This window comes from Lonchura striata, chromosome 5, assembly GCF_050655825.1.
Source record: "Lonchura striata isolate lonStrDom1 chromosome 5, ASM5065582v1, whole genome shotgun sequence".
NCBI classification, from domain to species: domain Eukaryota; kingdom Metazoa; phylum Chordata; class Aves; order Passeriformes; family Estrildidae; genus Lonchura; species Lonchura striata.
Window position 1 is genome coordinate 12,224,118 of NC_140707.1, and position 16,532 is coordinate 12,240,649.

At 44.5% G+C, this 16,532-nt stretch overlaps 1 protein-coding gene across 8 annotated transcripts in view; it reads right to left on the bottom strand.

The window, feature by feature from the left end:
• TEAD1 (TEA domain transcription factor 1) overlaps nt 1-14,895 on the bottom strand; it is a 155,097-nt gene extending 140,202 nt beyond the window's left edge. For 7 of the 8 annotated variants that reach the window (XM_085579740.1, XM_085579739.1, XM_085579737.1 and 4 more), the window contains exons 1-2: nt 14,643-14,895; nt 13,901-14,041 (exon numbers count right to left, since the gene is read on the bottom strand). The gene's annotated coding sequence lies outside the window, so the exon portion shown is untranslated. The remainder of the gene's footprint in view (nt 1-13,900; nt 14,042-14,642) is intronic. The other variant, XM_021527538.4, reaches the window with a different exon arrangement.
• Nucleotides 14,896-16,532: the final 1,637 nt, after the last annotated feature.

Genomic DNA, 16,532 nt, shown 5'->3' on the forward strand with positions numbered 1-16,532 from the left:
AAACCAAAGGGTTCACAAAATAAATAATTGTTGCATGACTACTCTAATTTCAAACTGGCATTCTAATGTAAGACCTAATGGAAATGAAGGCACGAAGATTTTCTCCCTGGTTTCAAGGGCTGCATCCAGGATGAAATTACTCGTCACGCCCAGAATTCCAGTGCCAGCTTCCAAGTTCCCAGGCTCGAGTGACCCAGCAGGACACAGCCACAAACCTCCACACACACATCTGAACCTGCTGCAGGTTCAGGGAGGAAAGGGATGGTGCAAGCAGTGTCTCAGGCTTTGTCAAAGGTGCACATGTGCAAGAGCTGCTGTTTTTAAAGTCAGCACCATCCTCGTGCACTCCCAAGGCATTCTCCAAATTTCCTATTGGAATGATTGACAGGCAGCAGTGCACAGTGAGGCAAAACACCCATCCCCTAAAGTCAAAATCCAGAGAGTACCAATAACCATGGAGCAAACTGGAGGTCACTGTCAAGACCTCATGCAGTATTTAATGGAAGTGTGGATGCCATACTGAATTTGCATCTCCCAAACACCTTGTTTGATTCTCCACAAGCAGTGAAAAATGTTTCCCACCATGACCAATTCCTCACATCTCAGGCAATGCATTTCATTTCACCAAAACACAGTTACAGCTGAGTTTACCATGTCAATCCAGTTTCACATCTATTTTAGTTAAGAGATTTGCAATCTCTACAGCAAGATTACCTAGCAAACAAAGCTCCTCAACAATGCCTTGCTTTGAAGGATCACCTACACATGGAATGGATGATATCTGCAAGGCAATTCAGGGCTCTGTGATGGCTGAGATTTTGTTGTGAGGGTTTTTTCCCCCCTAAGAAGTTCATTAAAATTTTTCAGTTGATATAATAGATTCTTACATCTCTTCAATACAGCAGAGGAAATGAAGTGAAACAAGCTTCATTGTAATGGAAAAGTGATCTCAATTTAATTCACTCTGCTCCCTAATCACAAATGCTCAGAGAGCACAAGCTAGGGAAGGAAGGTATAAAGTGATGCTGCAACTTAGCTCCCACAATTAAAAATCTCCTTTCCTGAAGGAACGTGGGTTGCAAAGCAGAATGAAGCACACATGGTATTGAGATTGCTGAAAAGTTGTGGGCACACCTATGATTTAGAGACAACAACCCTGCTCTGTTTGAAAATAAATCAAAAATTCCCGTTGATTTTGCTGCCACCTTGGCTTAGATATTCTTGAGGCCTGACCACAGAGCATATTAATACACAGAGAGGTGCCTGCAATGACTTGCTATACAGCCTGATGTAAAAAAGAAGTTACAAAATGAATGCAAAGATGACAGACAGGAAAGCTTTTATTGCTACCTCTTCAATGCTTTCACTTATGCCAGAAGTCCCCTCTGCCCACCTGGCTAGTCCAGCTGTCCAAAGTGTCTCCTCCAGACAGCACTGCTGAGCAGGCAGAGCCTGGATTCAACAGTATTGCATGTTCTTTCTGTCATTTTGTTTCCAGTAATTTAGAAAAGCATTTTTTTCCATGTGGATGTTTTTCAATATGGTAAGGGAGATGTTACAGAAAAGAAATAAACATCTCCGAGATCAGAATATATCAGAAACTTGAGAATATGCAACATGTCATTGTGATCACAAATATGTACAGAAACACACATACACACGATTAAAGTCAAGTATTTTGGAGGAAGTTTAAAAACATAAAAGACATTTAACAGGAAGAGTCTGTTTAATGTAGGATTTAAGCAAGGCTCTTCCATTTGCATAGATCACTTACAGCAACAGCAATTCATTAAATTCTCCCATAAAATCATGCTATATTTTGTCTAAAGAGACAGATTCCTTGCAGATCACAGTGCCTTTCTCATGCTGCTAATAAGATAATCTGTTACATGAGGCTTACAAATCCATTTAAATTGATTTTAATTAATGAATCAATCACTAGCCACTGATGACTTGGTCTACAGACAGCAAGCAATTCAAAGCCCCAGGCTTCTAATCCAAAACCAAAATCCACATTAGAGCAACAGGACATCTCTCTGATCGATAGCAGCACAAAGATGTTCAGTTCATACACATTTAAAGCATATGAACTTGATCAAAAATGTATCTCCAGATCTTATGCATTACAATTCCCAAATTCAGAATTGTTCAACTAGAAAAGCAATATTAAATCATTTACATTTCTTTGCAAGGGGAAAAAATTAAATCAAGCACAACTATAACCTGATTCAAAGCTTTAAATGCTTATTCCACTTGAAGGTTTTTCCCTTTGTTCTTCTTCCCTGTGTTAAACAATTTGTTGATCAACATTAATTAATAGAAAATTGTGCTTCTTATGATCACAAACATGAACAATTCTTTTTACATTTGCTTTGATGCTGTGAAAAGCCACTGATGTTCTCCACTGCTTACAGTTTCCTTCGAACAGAAAACAGGAAAGAAGTGAGATTTCTGTCCCAAAATCAGCAAGCAGAAGCAGTGGGAAGAACATCTTGTTATTGTAGTAAGTTAATTATTATAATTATTGTTATTACAAGGAGTTAATTACAATGCAGCAAGTTAAATCCACCATGGGTGGTGTGATGCCCAGCACTGCTTCTCCAACTGTGGGGCTCCAGCACAGCCTCTGGGACTCGGGCACCCCTGGAACCAGCCCATGGAAAGGAAGGAATCGTGTCTGCCTCTCCAGGACCCTCCTGCAGGGATGCAAGCACCTTCCAGAGGAAGGGATGCTCCTTGTGGGAACGTGGCACAGAAGGAAGGGTGAGACAGGCCAGCCTGCCCCTAAAAGAATCTCCTGTTTCTGCAGCCCCACTGTGCCCTGCACACATCCCTCCTGCCCGGGGTGTGACTGCACTCACTGCTCAGCCTCACATCAGAAGCAGATCACTCCAAACTTCCTGACCCAGAGAAGCTGCTGCTGAGGATTGCAATCATGGAGCAGTTACACTGGTTCTGATTTCTTTAAAAGCTCCCTGCACCACTAGCATCCCTTTAAAGATTCTGAGAGAAATCCTGAACCTTCAAATTCAACAGAGTAGCTTGCTTGGATGCTCACTGTCATGCCAAAAATTCCTGTTCTGCCTGTTTAAAAGAAGAACTCTGCATTTGTTTTTAACCAATACTGCATATACAGTTTAACAAACCCTGCCAATAGTAGCCTTACTTTTTTTTAATGTAGTACCTGCTAATCTGTTGCTCTCAATGCTCTAATTCTTCCTCATTTGCTAAAAACAAATGATGTTTTGGAGGGAAGAATAAAAAGAATAAATGTCAAACCCACCTGGTTTAATTATGTGCTGCTAATTAATTGAAGTTAAAATAACCAAATTATAAGTACAAGATACCAAACTATTTTTCATAATATTTAAGAAAAGCATAAAGGGTTGAACACTTTCCAGGTGTAAACACATTAAGACCAACGTTGTATCAAGCCTGAATCTGGCCCCATTAGCTCCAAAAGGTAAATAGCCCATCCCCTTGCACAGATGTTGAAGCATACAGGCACCCCAAGTTTAAAGGACAGATTCTGCAGCCAACAATGCTCCACTGACACAATCAATGTGTCCTTGATTATGAGGAGGCAAACAGTTTTCACTGAAAAAAAAAAAAAAACCAAAAAAAAACCAAATTGAAAAAAAAAAAAAAAAAAGGGAGACTGAAAACAAATCATGTGTTTTTTATTTTATAAGTTCCAAGTTGGGGTTGGTTTTTTTCAAGCCCTTTTGGAGCGCTGAAACAGAATAAAAATAGCTTGTTGCACAAGCATAGAACAGAGTAACTGCTAAATAAACATTTTAAATGTAGTCCTATGTGCTCAGTTCTCACTCCCATTAGTCTTCAGGAGCTGGATGATTTCACAAAAATATCTTCCTGTTTTCTGGAAAACTGATTAGATGGGTTTTGTCCAAGAATTGTCCCATAATATGTTCCCTTTATTTCACATGCTGAATATGACTGCTGGAAAATGTACTGCAGCACAGAACGCAGTATATGCCAATGCATCCTGACATTCAAATCAAGACCACAAATTATAAACAGTTTCAGCAAATTGACTCGAGTGCCTTTGTTCCTCAGACATACATCTTCCTATTGCTTACAAAAGCAGCATATACTAACCACGAACGCTGCTATAGCCAGTACTGGGAAAGGAAGTTATTGAAGCCTGGATTTCCTGCTTTCAGCCCAAGCCAAGAACTGTGAGGCTTGTAGTGGTTTCAGGAACTGACTCATCTAATGATTCATGGATAAGATACTGGTTTTAATATATTTCTGATCATAAGACTCAAACTTCAAACACAGTGATGCTTAGTTTTTATTTTAAAGTAAAAAAAAAAAAATTACACGAATCAAGCAAAGAAATATTGTCACGGGACAAACGAGCTAATAATTATTAATGTGTTTTACAGTGAACTCTGTTTAAAAAACATGGTGTGTTAAACATCCTGGAAATTCATTTCAAGAGAATGTTGACAATTAGTGAATTAAAAATCCACTGTCAAACACTTGAGTACTTTCACTGCAGTCCTGACAGAGCTGAAATCCAAGTGGAGAGCAGCTGGGATATGAATGCATTTTTAGATATACCCTTAGGTACAGGAATGACTGCTACACCCTTATCAATGAATCCTAGATTAATTGTTAATGCACCTGGTTTCCTTAGCTGCGGACAGAAAGTATCACCAGGGATTGGCTGGTAACAAAGAGTCAAGGAAGTTTGGTTTCAGGAGTGACTGAACCTGCCGAGGCCAATCGCAAAGCAGTGACTAACGCAGGATTTGAAGTGCTCTCACACACACACCCCTGCGTTTTGTGCTAATTCAGAATTCAAGCCCGGCCGTTTTGTGCGCCCAGCTCTTCCAGGGGAGAGCACGCCTTCCAGAGCATCCAAACCCTTTCTGCCCACAGCACAAATCTCATCAGTATGCTGTAACTCGAACTGCCAGGCTCTTGCACCTAAAAAAATAGCTGGTGATGGGAGCTGAATTCTGCCAGGCTCATGTATGGAAAAGTACTGGTTTACTTTTTAATTTCTGAACCGCGAGCTGTAGCCACTCGCACCCTCGGTGCGGCGCGGTGGGGATGGAGGGGGACGTGAGCATTTCTGCATTTCACCCCTGCACGCAGCCAGCAAAGGGGGGGGAGGGCAAAAAAAGAAAACAAAATGCATCTTGCTCAGAGGAAAATAAAAAAGAAAAGCAAAGAACAAACCAGCAGTTAAAACACTTGACAAGAAAAGGCCAAAGTGCGCTCCGTGGCTGGCAGTCATTTTATGGCTATAGTCCTACAGCAGATTTACTTAGATGACGTCAGTGGCTCCAATCCAGCTTTTCTTTGGTAGCATTTACCACTTGCCTCTTGAAGCCTCCACTATGCTACAGAGCAGTAGACCATAATCAAAATTCCCTTTGTGAAATAGAGTTTACCTCAGGGCACAGAGGCATTGCAAACTGAATTGCAGGCTCTTCACCCTGTACTGCATGCCCAGAAATAAATAACCTACAATACTGTACTCTCCTTAATACAGAAGAGCCATTAAAAGCAGCCTGCTACCTAAAAAAGGATTCTTTAATTTGTTTCCAAAATCCCAGAAACCAGAATATTAGTTAATTTTCCAAACAACCTAATAATAATAATAATTCTACTATCCTTTGGACTTGTTCATATTGTCTTTAGAGATTTTGGATGATAAAGTTATTTATGGGTCAGTCTTTCACCAAGAAAAAAATATTACTAATGCTAGAGGCTAAAGTGAATCTGTATAGGAAGCTACATATTTAAAACTCTCTTCCAAATGTGCACTTTCAATTACTTATCTACAGCTGTTCAGTAGGCATATAGTCAACATGCCAAGAAGCAGAGCAAGAAATTACTGTGCATAAGTAATAGCAAATTTAATGAGCAAAATGCACATTACGTGGAGCTGTGCATTTCCCATCCCAAAGCAGTGGCTGAAACCAATGGAACACCACTAAAGCCAGGTTGAGGAGATACAAAATAAGCTAAAACTTCACAGGCTCTGAAGTTTAAGCAAAATAACCCCCACAAAGATGTGTCCTGTGGTACTAAATAAACACAGATTTGTTATAACGGAGCCATCAATCCGAAGACAGCCATACTCATTATGGGTGGTAACTAGAGACATTAGTGAACTGAAAATTGCCTCTCACAGTTAAGCACTTAGAAATAACTCACAAGGAAGATGTACAAATGCCTCAGAGAGCTGAAAGGCTCAACAGCCCTCCTTGCCCAGGGTCTTTGCTTACTTTGCCCTAATCATACCAGGATGAGAGATGACAACTCTAACCTGCAATGAGCCAGAAGCCAAAAAACACTCCTGCCACCAAACTGATTCATATCATGGACCTGAATTCTAAATCTGAATTGAAAACAGATGGATAATTTGGGGGGTAACCCACAAACCAGCTCGAAGTGGACAGACACACACGTTCCATGTCCCTGCAGAGAAACCAGAAGCCCTCTCGCAGCCTCAGATGCCAAGCCAAGGGCAGGGAGCCTTTCTCATCTTCTGCAGGTGCCAACAACAGCTGAGGCAGAGCAGCAAGGTGGGAGCATCACCACTCATTTAAAAAAAAAAAAAAAAAACATTCACTGCCCACCCAGTTGGCCCCTGGGTGCTTTGTCAGCACCTGCCTTTTTCCAGGCAGCTCATCTGGGTGGACTTCAGGGAAACGGTAAAGAATGGCCACAGCTCAAATTGGTCACATTTCTCTGCTTCAAATGGAGAAAAAATTCCTTCTCTTTGACCTTTCCTCATTGCTAAAAAAGTGGTGTCAGCAAACAGAATGTGAAGATGATTGTAAATTTCTTTGCGAGGGAATCTAAGTCCTTTTCTTGGTCATTGAGGATCTGGACATGAAAGGCATGGCAAGCACAAGCAGCCCTTTCTTTTCCATACCCAGGGCAGAGAAGGGCTGGGAGCAGCAGCAAAGGGAGCCCACGGGGACACCACATCCATGAGCAGCAGCAGAGGACATGGGGCAAGGAGAACCTGGCAAGCTGGATTGCAAAAGGAGAGAAACCAAAAAAAAAAAAAAAATTCACAGGGATCCAAGGGCAGGACAGCTTAACCAAGAGAGCAAGAATGTGAATTCCCAAGGAAAAAGGAGGCTCCAGGCAGGCAGGGCCAGCTGTGGTGCCCTGCAAGGAACAGCCAGAGCAGGCCTGTGGGGCAGGAGACAGAGGAATGTGCTGCAAGGTCAGAGAGCAGCACAGGCACATCCAGCCCTAAGGACACCACAGAGGCTCTGAATGGGAGACTGTATTTATGGCTGGAAACTGCTCCTGCAACAAAATAATTACTCCCAAAGAAACGCCGGGCTAGGGGGAAGATGAAGGAACTTCCAGTGACTCTTCCAGTCTTCTCCAAACCTTTCAGTTGATCGTGAAAAAAGCAGGGGGGGGGGGGGGGAAATCTTCAAAGATCAGCTGACAGCAGACATAGGGATATGGCTGTTTTAAAAGGTTAATTTTTTTTTTTTTTTTGAAAGAATGAAGGTAAAACCAGGGATGTGGAAAATAAAACTGTGTACAGAGTTTTGCCTTTTTATTTTAAGCTGTAAACCAGCTTTAGGATAAAAAAAAAGTATGTACTGATATTGGTGATAGATGAGGTGTGAATAAAATTTCCTTTTTCCCATTAAATATTGTCCCAGATCACCATATTATTTTTAATTGACATACACATGACAGAAATTTTAATCCCCTAAACCTCTATGAATTTACCTTTTCTTCCAAAGTCTGTTCTGACATTTTCTCCCCTCAAAACCAAAATGTCATTCCTGAACTATAATCTCCCAACAGAAAGACAATCAAAAAGAAAAAAAAGAAAAAAAAAGAAAAAAAAAAAAGAAAAAACAAATAAACCATGCCGACTAATTCCAAAAATAAGCACCACTGTTCACAGCACCATGAGGTGAATGAATGGTGAGAGATTCCACCAAGGGAATAATTGTGATGTCTATAATGTTAAGGAATAATTTGGCACCAACAGTACCCAAGGCCATACTGGTTGGCGATTCAAACACGAAGCATATCAAAACACCACTGATAAGCTAAATTAACAGATAGCTTATCTGAAGCATATACTGGCCATATGGTGCCACAACTTCTGTTGCCTGTTGCTGGCATAACAATAGGCTACTGCAGTCTTAGACTGGAAGCACTATTTGACAAACTGTCAACAGCAATTTTATTTTTTTTTTTTTCAGAGCTCTAGGGCAATGGCACACTCGCCTATTTGCATTTTTTTTTTTTAAACAGGTGAACAAAGAGTAAACCAGATGTCGACTTTAGAAATCGAGCTGTCTGGATCAGGAGATTTAACAGAGGCAGGCATACTGCTACAGCTCAAATCTAGACAATGAGCTTTTCTAAAAACACTCTGGCCTAGGGGAGTGGCTATTTAAAACACTTGGCTTCTTTTATTTCAGCACTATGGAAGTGAATTCTACTCTTAAGTGCCAGCTCAAATGAAGTCATTTTGTTTCACTGGGGCTTTCTTTGCATTTCAGAAATGTAGCTTGTACTGTAGTAACGGAAAAGACCAAAAAATGGTGGGCAGTGTGTGATGTGGAAACCTGCAATTTGATCACATACCAAAAAAAAAAAAAAATCTCTGAAAGGACAGTTAAAGTGCAAGTTACATGGAATTTACTTTTCCTTCTTAAAAAAAAAAAACAAACCCAAACAAACCAATACAATCAAAACAAAACTAACAACAAAAAATAAAACCCAAACCACTTCTGAGTGCTTTAGAAAAACCTGGTATTTACAAGCCCCTCAAGCTCCACAAAGACAAGCAAAACTGACCAGTAACAACCATTTGCAAGGGGACTTGAATATGTTACAGAAACACATTAATACCAAAAGTATCATGAAAGTTGTCTTCCTGCTTTATTAAAAAAATAAATCTTACTATCTGAGGAGAAAACATCTTTTCATAACAATATGGTGATCTATTCAATCATTTCAAAAATTGACAAAATAAAAACTACTGTCAATCAATATATAGTAGGTCTGTCTATGATATTCAGTTATGAAAATGTGCTTTTAGCTGTGTTCTGTAGGAGTGTGAAAGACATAATGAGAAAAATAGATAACTTTCTGTTCTAATAATCTGTTGTGCTTTGATAGGCAGTTATGGGAACATATTTATTTTCTGACTTATACCCAGCTAAGTATGTAGCATTTTTAGATTATCTTTTCAAATTGTTCTTGAACATTCTCAGTTAAAAAAAATAAAACAACTCCTTTCATGTTAAGTTGAGATTGCACTTGAACTCTTTCCAAAAGCCAGAGCTGTACTGAATTATGATAATTAGAAAGCTGTGCGCATAAAAGGCAGCACAGTTGATGCATTTAAAAAAGTTCATGCCAGAGAATATAAGTTCAATATGTTCTCACATAATTAACATTTCCCATCATTAGCAGCAGTTTTCAGTTCATGTATCTGTAAAAACAACAGCACTCGTCATTGTTTGAGATTCCCAGTCAATAGCATTTTAATAGTTTTACACATAATCCCAAACTTTCTTCCCTTCCCCCTCCCCACACATGGAGATTTCGCATTCTACCTCCTGACCTGCCAGCAAATAAACTCGGATTCTGCGCTCGGGCGCTCCTGCTGCCACCCAGACCGGCTCTGACCCAAAAGCTCAGGGCAAACCTAACCAGTGCTAGAAACCCAAGGTCCGGCAAGATGCAGGGGGAGCAATCACGCTGTTCCAGTCAACAGCGAGCAGAAGACAAAGGACAAGAAGTTGTAGGTGCTACCTTGGGCTGGCCAGAAGCCAAACTGGAGCAGGCTGCCTGTGAGAAGCCAGGCACAGGCCGGAGGGACGGGGAAACGGGGTCACAGCCCTGCGCACACCCGCCGATTTCCATCGCGCCCCGCACCAAAATTCACCCCCCAAACGGGGGCGTGCAGCCCGCGACGGGTCCCCCTTTGAGACTTCCTGGGTGGAATAACTCCCGTTAGTTGTTAGGAGCCGGGTTTTGACTTTCAATCCCTGTAGTCTGAAATCAATATCATTCTGGTGGAATATTAATAACCTGATCTGATACAAAAGTTGCTGAATCTGCATCAACACGGACAGAAATTTTGGCTTTTCCAATGACAAGATGAAAGTTATGGTGACTGCAGTGGGATCACAAAAATGAGAGGTTTTTTTTGTATTAAATCAGAAAACACTTAGCTGAATTTTATGTGACAGGTCTGAGGAGCAGATTTGGAGTTGCTGCCTCAAAGGACTTAAGTCTGCAACTTTTCACTCTCTTCTGTTTTGGAAATGAGCAACCATTAAAAGCAAACATGAAATTATTCCAGGAAATATTATTCCATCCTTGTTCCACTTGCAAAAATCAAAAGGAGTTTTGTCCAAGAACAGAGAGCAAGATACGGTCATAAAGTGGGAATTTATTGCAGAGATTTTTTCCTAAAACCGTGTCTTCAGCACAGCTTAGAGTCAGTTGGCTTTACAATTAATAATGCCATTAATCTGTTCATATATCACAAGATGCAATTTAAATTATACAGCACTTGCACAAGCTGCCACAAAACCTTTAACAGCCCTTGCTTGCAGGGAGATTATTTACCTCCTGCAAGTTCTAAAATTTTGTTGAGATTCAAATAATTCTTTAACAGTAAGGGACTGCAGTTTAGAGATATAAAACATCCCTGCTCTTGCACCCGCTAATGGCAAAGCACAACACAGCGACACAACAGAAATTAAACCTCAGGTCCCAGAAAAAAGGATTATTTCTCTCATTAAAAGGCAGGTCTCCCTGATGAGCTGGGGACTTCAAAATCATTTTTAAAGGGCCAATTTGCACCCTCATTACAGCCAATGTAATCCAGCAACAGGCTGCATGAAGTTGATGGAATTAACCTGAATTTAGACTAGATATCTAAGAATTCAGCCCTCGCCTCATATTCGCACATGCTATGAGTAAGAGCCCGAATGGAATGAATGATCAGCTGTTAACAGAAATTTGCCTTCAAGTCTTAGGCAGATTACAAATTAAGCAGAACATAAGCCCCAAGCAGAAATTTGAAAAAGTATGTGTGTCAAATCAATATTCTTTTAAATCCAAGATGTCCTTCTTTAGACATCAAATATCACACTAACCATGGACATAAAGCATATGCTGTAAATATCTTAGTATTTGATCCAGCAAATGTTTATTCCTATGAGTCATCCTGGTCACTTTAACCTGAGCAAGGATTGGAGCCAATATTTTCTTCTTAAATAAATGGGATCACTACAGAAAGATAGCTCTTAAACCATCTCCAGAGGGGTACAGGGTTAATATTAATGATATGAAGAAATATCAGCTAGAATGAGTGATGTGTATATATATTTATACTTTTATATATCTATATGGTGTGTATCCAGTAAGAAACTAAGTGCTCATAACAGGTTTGAAAGTAACCTTCTCCTAAGCACACATATCCAGAACTGTGCAGTAAATCTCTGTGTTTTGGGAACAGTCTTAGGCACCTTGTAATAAAATCAGATTACTTCTGGTGCAATTCTTCCAGCAGTGTAACCATCCTATTTTACAGACTGAAAACTGACAGCTGAATCATAATACACGACTGCATGTTTTTACCTTTTGCTTTTTTTTTTAATGAAAGATGCCATTATTTCTCTATAGCTCCAGAAGTTTTTGTTCCTGTATTGCCTGTATCATACCTTGAAAGTTTGCTCACAATATTACCACAAGGGCAGCTTAAACAGAAAGAAGAAATGGGTTTTTTCCTCAGCATGTGACTCAACTGAACTTAACTTTTTCAGGCATGGACAAACAAAGGCCAGAAACCACTTTAACAATATCCAAAACCACTACAGCGTCCAGGAGCAGCAGCAACAAGAAAAACCCACTGGTTCCAAGTGACACCAAACATGCTACACACATCCCCACACATTATCACTGCTCAGCTGCAAACTCATAGCCAGGGCTACTTCATAATTAAGTTTCTGCTGTTCTTTTCTAGCTGTTTAATTAAAACTCCTTTAAGCTCACTCTGTCTTTACTAAGACTCTTGTCAAATCAACATTTTTCCTTGGCTTCAGTGTTCCTCTACACCCCACTCAGCACCAACTAAGAAACTGTGGAGAAGGCAAAACCACAATCTGAACCTCAAGAGCTGTAGTTCCACTCTCCTGGCTGAAAAGGCCAATAATATTTACTTCACCAAAGTGGCATAAGCAAGATTGATGCTCAAAATACATTGAAGGTGTTTAGCGATAAAGTTCTTGCCAAAGGTATTTCTAGATTGCTAAGAAGAAAAAGTGAAAGAAATTCTTCGCATCCAAAATTTCTGCTTTGTCAGCTGATAAAAACCTGGAGCAAACAACATGCAGAATTGTCCCTACTGGTATAGGAAATGCTTCATGACCTAATTAAACACTGGTGCAGTGTGAAAAGAAGTGTTTTCCCATAAAGGTGAAAAAATAGATGCACTTCTAAAATGTTTACCCTTTGTGAAAATAATTTTAAAAAGTTGATTTTAAAAACTTGCAACTTCAGAATGTGATCCAAATATAATATCTTCAGTTTTGTGTTTCAAGAATGTCCACTGCATTAATTCCTGTATTTCTATTCCCAAAGAAAGTGTGTGTGTGTATGTGTGTATATAAAAATACATATGTTCACATACAAACAAACATGCAAGCTTCCCTCCCACCCCCAGAAGTAATTTAATACCCAGGTCTGTGTCATTTTTAACAGCACCATCTTACCATCAGTACAATCTAATATTCTGTAATGGTATTCCCCAACTATTTATAGAGATAGAATACATCATACATTACAGACACACATTCCCAATCTAGGGTTGTAAGAAGAACCCTAAATAATTTTAAATTATGCCCTAATGTAATTATAATCATTTTTGTTTTCATATTCAATTGCAGGTAGCATGTAGTTATTTACATGAATTTTCGTGTTAGAAGCATTCCCACAGAGATTTCCATATTAGAAGTGCTGTAGAATAACTGAGCATGCAGCTAGGCAGAGCACGCTAGCCATACAGGTCCAAATTTTGCCCTTGTCCAGCTCTGTAAAACCGCTAACCTGCAAGATTGCATTTCCAAACTTTATCAGCACGAAGAGAAAGCAAATATGCTCCTGCTAATACAGGAATACAGCTGCATATGTACTTTTTCTCCCTGAGGCTCTGCCATTTCGGCTTGTATTTCTTACATACGCTATTTTAAGTCAGAAAACACCAGCACAATGTGATGTTTCTTGCCCTTTCTTGCCTAGAAAGGAGCACTTAACAAAACACTGGGAGCCATTTACATTCAGAAAGCGCCGGGCAGAACTGCTCCCTAACTTTCCAGCACTTCTGGAGGTCACTTTTCATTTCTTCATATCAAAGGCAGGCACTTGTTTCTAATAAGTTAACAACTCTCCTGAGAAACGTGGGTGGCTGGTATTTCATTGTTTCATAAATATTTTTATACTCGTAACAGCGTTCAACTTAAAACAGATTTCAAGAGGAGAAAAATCACGACTAGCACCGTGCTCAACAGAGGCAGGAGCGTAAACTTTTTTTCCTTGGTGAAAACAGAGGTATTTCCCTCCTCCTCTCGCTTTATTTCGCCTCGCTGTTTTTGTTTGGTTGTGTGGAGGGGGCCGCTTTGTTTTAATTTGGGTACAAAAGGCGCACTGTATAAGTTTTCCCTCCCCCTTGGAAGTGTACTTCCTTTGAAAGCGCTCCTCTGCGAACAAAGGCTGCCACCGGCCCTCCGCACCAGCGCCGGGGACAGCTGTGCGATGGAGCTCTTCAAAACCTCGCCGAGAAATGAAAAATTTAAAAAGAAAAAAAAAAATAAAAACCACCAAAAAAAAAAACCCTCGCGGTTCCTACCGAAAGGAAGTTTTCCAGGGACAATCTCCTCGGTGCTGCTGTAACTGCGACTTTGTCTTTTTTGGATACAATGTTTCTGCTGACTCCCGAAAATTTTCCACTTGAATGTGCAATTAACCAGCAGCGGCGGCGGCAGCAGCTCTGGAGAAGGAGAAGCAGCAGCGAAAAAGGACATTCCTTCTTTCATCTTTTAGAGGAAAACAAGCGAGGGGAGGGAGGCAAAGCCGGGGGCAGCGCGGCCAGCCAGGCCGGGCCGCCCGGGGATGGCTGCGGAGCGCTGCGAGCCGCTGCGCCCAGCCCGGGGCTGCTCCCGGCTCGCCCGCTTCCCCGCGGGGAGGAAAAAAAAAACAACAAAACAACGAAAAATGAGAAAAATGCCAAGGATCGGTGCGCGCGTGTACGAGAGGGAGAGCCTGTGTGTGTGTGTGTGTGTGTGTGTGAGTGAGTGAGTGAGTGAGTGAGTGCGAGCGCGCCCGGTGCCGGGCGGTGACTCAGGCCAGCGAGTGCGAGCGGGGGAGCGGAGCGGAGCGGGGCGGGCGGCAGCGCCTGTTGCAGCTCCGGCCGCGGCCCCGCAGCGCCACAACTCCGCGGCCGGCAACTTCTGCCCCCGCCGCGGCCCCCGGCCCGCCCGCCCCGGCACCTGCGGGGGCGCCGGCTGCCCCCGGGCCGCCCCCGGCCGGGACGGGCCCCCCGCCCCGCCGCACAAAGCGCCGGCGGCGTGCGCGCCCGCGGCCCCGCTTACCTCCGCGCCGCGGCCCCCTGCGCGCACCGCCAGCGCGCCGCGCTCCGACGGCAAAACTTCGCCCGCCGCCCCCGGGCCGCCCCGGCTATTTATGGCCCCGCGCCTATTTTTAATCCGCCGCTTGGCTATTTATACCGCGGCCGTAGGTTGCCGCGGGCCGGCGGACGGAGCCCTCGGAGGATGAGTTGCTGCCCGGCCGGCGGCGGGGCGGGCCGGGCTCCCGGCCGGGCTGCGCGGCGCCAGCGATGCGAGGAATGCGCGGAATGAGGGGAGGAATGAAATGAACGCGGGAGCGGGGCGGCCGCGGGGCGGAGCGCGGCCCGCCGCCCCCTGCGGCCGCGGGCGGGCGGGCGGGGCCGCGGGCGGGGCCTCCGCGCCGCGCTGACCTCATAGGGGAGCCCGCGGAGGGGGCACCGGCACCGGGCTGGGGGCACCGGGCTGGGGCACCGGCACCGGGCTCGGGAACACCTCCCCACCGGGCTGGGGCACCGGCACTGGGCTGGGGGCACCGGGCTGGGACACCGGCACCGGGCTCGGGAACACCTCCCCACCGGGCTGGGGGCACCGGGCTGGGACACCGGCACCGGGCTCGGGAACACCTCCCCACCGGTCTGGGGCACCGGCACTGGGCTGGGGGCACCGGGCTGGGGCACCGGCACCGGGCTCGGGAACACCTCCCCACCGGGCTGGGGCACCGGCACCGGGCTCGGGAATACCTCCCACCGGGCTGGGGGCACCGGCACCGGGATCGGGAACGCCTCCCCACCGGGCTGGGGGCACCGGGCTGGGACACCGGCACCGGGCTCGGGAACACCTCCCCACCGGGCTGGGGGCACCGGCACCGGGCTCGGGAACACCTCCCCACCGGGCTGGGGCACCGGGCTCGGGAACACCGCGGCACCGGGCTCGGGAACACCTCCCCACCGGGCTGAGGGCACCGGGCTCGGGAACACCTCCCCACCGGGCTGGGGGCACCGGCACCGGGCTCGGGAACACCTCCCCACCGGGCTGGGGGCACCGGGCCCGGGTTTGGGGCACCGCGCTCGGGCACCGCGGGGCGATGCCGTCCCGCACGCCCCGGCACGCAGCGCCGGCAGGGTACGGCGTGCGGTGCTGTGAGCCCGAGTCGCAAAGGACGCGCGGGATGGGGGTCGGCCGTGGGGTCCGGCTGCGGAACGGACGGGGAGGCTCCCCCGGGGATGCTCGGTGTACACACACCCGTATCCAACCCCATGGGTGCTCTGCAAACCCTGTGCAAACCCGCACCCGTCCCTAAGAAACGCAGGTCTGTGTCCTAAAGGCCCAACAGAGCCCCGCAGCATGGGATGAGAAGACATCACAGCCCAAATTGACATGGATATAGCAGGGCCCAGAGGTCCGGTCTTCACCCTCAATGCGGATCCTGACCTTTCTCACAAAACTGTCCCCAGATCCAGATTTCACAATGCCAGTTTTGCACCACTCCAAATGAGTGAGCCAGAGTGCCACTGGACTATCTGTACCCTTCTTGTCTTGTGCAACCCATCCCCCCGAAGCACTCCCCAAGCAGCATCACAGGCACATCTTCAGTTAACAATCCGCTACCTTATGGAAATAATTGCAGGGAAGGCACAGCTGTTGTGCTTGTGACAATTCATATTTGCATAAGCAAAATGGATAACTGGACACCTTGGTGTTTGTGAAATAAATTGCCTACTTTGATGTGCAAACACACATTTTTACCCACCTTTGAAAGTTTGCCCAGCAGGGCTACCCGTGTTTGCAGCGATCACAAAAATCACGTTACAACCTCAGAGGAACATGTGTCGGCATCACCAGGCAGCCCTTACGTGTTCACGCCGCTCCTAAGTTCATGACATGCTGGTGGAATACTCAATAAATGCCCAGCAT